The sequence below is a fragment of the Pseudophryne corroboree genome, chromosome 3 (genome assembly GCF_028390025.1).
Source record: "Pseudophryne corroboree isolate aPseCor3 chromosome 3, aPseCor3.hap2, whole genome shotgun sequence".
Lineage (NCBI taxonomy): Eukaryota > Metazoa > Chordata > Amphibia > Anura > Myobatrachidae > Pseudophryne > Pseudophryne corroboree.
Window position 1 is genome coordinate 129,915,529 of NC_086446.1, and position 4,752 is coordinate 129,920,280.

Sequence of the window (4,752 nt, forward strand, 5' to 3'; positions counted from 1 at the left end):
AATTAGTGTAATGATTGATAATGTTCCTAAACAATTAAGTCTGCAAAAAAAACCTGATTAACACTTTGTTGCCATAATTGCCCATCAACATGTAAAAGTGTAAAAATTTTTTTTTTTCCCATTGTTTGTTTTTAAAGGTGTTGTTTGTGAATGAAGGTGTTTACATGTTTCTTTACACAATAATCTCCTGTTTTTTTTGGGTTAATAATGTAACGTTAGATGTGTGTAATGTTTTTGGCAAACAATTTCTGCCTGCCAATCAGCTGATCCTTTTTTGCATTAATAAACACAACACCCGGTTAACTTTAATCAACTTTTTTAATTTTTTAAAGATAAATAAAAATTTTTTTTTTATAAAATAAACAAAATCAATAAAATTTTTCCAATTGATCAACACAATGTATCAATCCTTGCAGGTGTTGGCGCATGGTGGAAAGAATGGCTCCCAAACTTGGAGGAACTCCAACTGCAACATCTGAAATTAAGATGCAACACAAACATTAATAACTTAATTACATTACTTATTATCCAAGCAAGGCGCAAAGCACACTTAAATGCAGGCATGTCCAAACTGCTGGACTCCAGCTGTTGTGAAACTACATATACCAGCATGCCTTGACACAGTTTTGTGGTCAGGGAATGCCAAAGCTGTGTCAGGGCATGCTGGGATGTGTAGTTTCTCAACAGTTGGAGGGCCGCAGTTTGGACAGGCCTGCTTTAATGGCAAAGTTACTACATCCTGGCTGTTTTATGGTACAATCATTAGCATAACAACACACAAGCATGCTCAGCCTTTTTATAAGATTTTAAATTGTTCCAGACCATGGGTTACATTTACTACTATGTGAGTTATATTTAAGATGGAACGTTGCCCATAGCAACCAAGCAAAAATATGAATATTATATTGTAGAAGTGGTTCCAAAGTTTTAAAGTCTAAGCTTATTGGTTGCTATGGGCGACATCCCATGTTAAAGCTAACTACCATCTTCGTCAATGTTACACCATGTTGGCATTCATTCCCATTTGGTTTTTTTATTTTTATTTTTTTATTTAGGGGGTTGGTCCTGCATCATCACACTGCATATCAACATCTTCAGAAGGACAACATATCCTAGCATGCCCACACTCCATGAAAGCTGCCCTTACTAAATAAGGTCAAACAGGTTTGACTTTATCCAATAATCATTTTGTGAGTGTAACTTTCATACCACAAATCATTGTGTCGTTAGGCTGCCTAACAAAGTGAAGCATGTGATTTGTAAGTGTAAATATTAAGAATACACAGGCACAAGTGTAAAAGAACAACAACATACTAAACTCCACTCAGGTCTAACTGTTTCCCAGAAAACCTAACACATATAAACACTGTTGTCCTGCCAACCCTGTTGACCTAATGAGTGTCGACCTAGAGTGGACACACAAAACATGGCACACATAAACACTGGACATATAATGACACTCAAATAAATGTAAATGCAACATGTACACCATGAAGAAAAACACAAATAATTTTCCTTGGTACAAGAATTCCAACAGTACAACACTGCATGTTTTGTCATTGTAAGTGTAAGTAGGTAATCATTTTTTTCTAAATGTTAAAACACTTACTTTCCTCGGCAACATGAAGACTCCCTGAACTGGCTTCAGGGGCTTCCTCTGCCCATTCACTCGGTGGGGAAGGCGGCTGGATGGGGGAAGGAGGAGGGATTGGGGAAGGAGGCTGGATGGGGGAAGGAGGCTGGATGGGGGAAGGAGGCTTGATGGGGGAAGGAGGCTGGATGGGGGAAGGAGGTTGGATTGGGGATGTAATTTCAGAGGGTGGGTCTGATTGAGAGGGCGAGGGGGGCGGTGAAAATGTTAGGCCAATAGAGGGTGAGGGGGGCTGAGAAGGTGAGTTGGAAGTAGAAGGAGAAGGGGTATGGGAAGGAGGAGAAGGGGTCACACAAAGAGAAGGAGAGGTTGGCTGAGAAGGGGAGTGGAAAGTGGAGTGGTCCTGGGAAGCTGAGGGGGCCTGGGAAGCTGAGGTGGATTGGGAAGCTGAGGTGGATTGGGAAGCTGAGGGGGAGTGAGAAGGGGAGGGGGAGTGAGAAGGGGAGGGGGAGTGAGAAGGGGAGGGGGACTGGGAAGTGGAGGGGGAGTGAGAAGGGGAAGGGTGCTGAGCTGGTGCATCATGTGGTGCTTGCCGTTGTGGTCGTCCTAGAATGATTGTTAAAATATAATTAAATTTGCATGTTAAATTACATACTAATCACTTATAATTTTCACTGTTCTGTTCCATGTAAAAAAATTTTGTAAAGTGATTTTTAACAAAAAAATTATTCAAACCTCTTCATGTTGCCCACTGCAAACTAAATTATGTTTAATAAAACTTTTGACGGGCATTCCTGTATCTATTCCCTTGAGACATATTGATTTGTCTAGCCAACATCACCAGATCACTATTCAAGCTACCTTATTATATAGCCAGCACTGATCACGTTTTTTGGTACAGTTTCCTGCCTGGTTACTAATTATGTAAAACATGCACTTGTTTAGGGACACTTTGCTACAGTCAGTAATGTTTGCCCTAATCACACACACTGTCCTATTTTTACAAAATGTTCACTCAGTGTTGCAATTAGCCTACCACTTAGTGAAAATTTGCACTATTTATGCTAATAATCTTATGTAATGTTACTTACTGCGTGCATGCATAGTGCGGATTTGCTGGCGGATCTCCGCCAACAGCTCTGGAGTCCTCCTTCGGAGATCACTCCATCTCCGCTCTAACTGGATTATGGTGCGCCTGCTGCGGACGCGAGACAGCAGCAGGCGACGGACCTCCGCGTAGGCCTCGCGCTTAACACGATTGGGGATGAATCGCCCAACGCGGCCTACGCGGCGGTCCATCACCGCAACCAGTACGCGGAGCTCCCGCCTGGTGAAAGGTGCCGCACGCATCATGGCAATGGCGTTTTCCTTATTTGGGCATATATTTATAGTGTCTGTTAGCATGTGATTGGTCCACAATCTATGCTGTCATGTCATTTTTAATAACTTTATTGATCTTTGCAATGCTGTGAAGAGCAGAGTGTTATTTCGCACGAGCGGAACTACGCATTCGCATAAGCAAAATTTAAGCAAAACACAACCCAAAAAAAAAATAACACAAAAACACAGACACACACACAGTTTTAGATCAATTTCTAAACATATCTGAGTACTCACCTCAGTTTGTGTGGTCTTTCAGCTGGACATTCACAAAGTGGTCAACATTCAGTTTCATTTGTTTGTGTTTTTGTTGAAATCATCATGATGTTAGAATATTTAAAAAATAAGGACACTATTTAGCAACATCACAGTATTGTTTTACACAAAATTAAATTGTCAGCTTAACGTGTAATTGTTTTTTGAAGATTAAAAAAACAAAAGATTCAAACACACAAAAAGCATTACACAATGACCTTACAATAGCAAACACAATTTATACATTTAAAAAAAAAATTATGCATACTGTGCTTTTATTTTGGTAACAATAGAGTAAAAATAAAGACTATACCTGAAAAATTCAGCAACAATGCTTGCCCTGACTTGGCTCCCCCTCCTTATAACACTCCCCCCACCGAAGTGTCGGACAACCCCTGGCTCCTCATCAGGCAATTCCTCTGTCTGAGGAAGCTCTACGCTACTCCTTACCGCGATATTGTGGAGTATAGCGCACAGGACCATTATTTTACTTGCCATCTCCGGCGAATACATGATGTCGCCACCAGTGCGGTGGAGCACACGAAACCGCCCTTTAAGGACCCCAATTGTGCGCTCCACCAGCTGCCTAGTGGCAGTAAGCGCGGAGTTAAATGCCGTCTGTGGTCCTGGCCTGGGATTACGGTAAGGAGTCATGAGCCAGGGGGTGCAAGGATATCCACGGTCTCCTGTTTGAGGAAAAACAAAAATTAGAAATAGTCAATTTTGAAAAATATACAAAATGTTGTTCAAAATATGTGCAACAACTCACCCAATAACCACATGTCTGCTCGTTGACTTGATCTTAATCTGTGCCATATCCCTGATTGTCTAATGACATACGCATCATGGGAACTTCCAGTAAACTTGGCGTTCAGGGAAAGGATCTGGAGGGATGGCCCACAAACAACCATTACATTCAGAGAATGAAACAGTTTCCTGTTTCTATAAATTTCTTCATTATGTTTTGGTGGCTGAAGAGCTACATGTGTGCCATCCACAACCCCAATAACATGTGGGAAGCGACTACCACCTTCCGCAAATTGCCGCTTCACCACATCTAGGGCACCAACATCCAAAGGCATAGCAATAAATTGCTTCACACGCTTGAGGAAAGCCTGGCAGACACGCCGCAGGACCTTACTGAACTGGCCCTGCGACATGCCAACCAGGTCTCCCACCACATGCTGGTAAGACCCTGTTGCAAAAAAATGTAACACAGCAAGGAATTGTGTCAATGGTGGTATTGCTGTAGGATACCGAATTTCAGACTCCAGATCACTCTCTATTATGGAGAGAGTGTCTAGGATTAGATGTGGTGGCAGCCTGTATCTACGTACAACCACATCATCTGGCATCCCAAAAAGTAGGACACGGGCTCGAAAAATTGGTGGCCTAGCACGCCTCCGTTGCCTTGGTTGATGAGGAGCCGGTTGTGGTTGTGGGGCTGGCGGTTGGGGTGGGAGTGCTGGCGTGGGTTGGGGAGGTAGGGCTTCTGCTGCGATAAATATAGACATCACACACTTTAA

At 42.3% G+C, this 4,752-nt stretch overlaps 1 long non-coding RNA gene across 2 annotated transcripts; it reads right to left on the reverse strand.

Moving 5' to 3' along the window:
* Window positions 1-350: 350 nt before the first annotated feature.
* Window positions 351-3,632, reverse strand: LOC135057538 (uncharacterized). 2 transcript variants are annotated; one of them, XR_010244189.1, is made up of 4 exons: window positions 3,540-3,632; window positions 3,209-3,230; window positions 1,610-2,197; window positions 351-475 (listed from the first exon to the last, which is right to left on the reverse strand). It is a non-coding gene; the product is annotated as an uncharacterized LOC135057538 (long non-coding RNA). The 2 variants fall into 2 exon arrangements; XR_010244188.1 differs by lacking the exon at window positions 3,540-3,632 and having other exon boundaries at window positions 3,209-3,386.
* Between the last annotated feature and the right edge of the window lie 1,120 nt (window positions 3,633-4,752).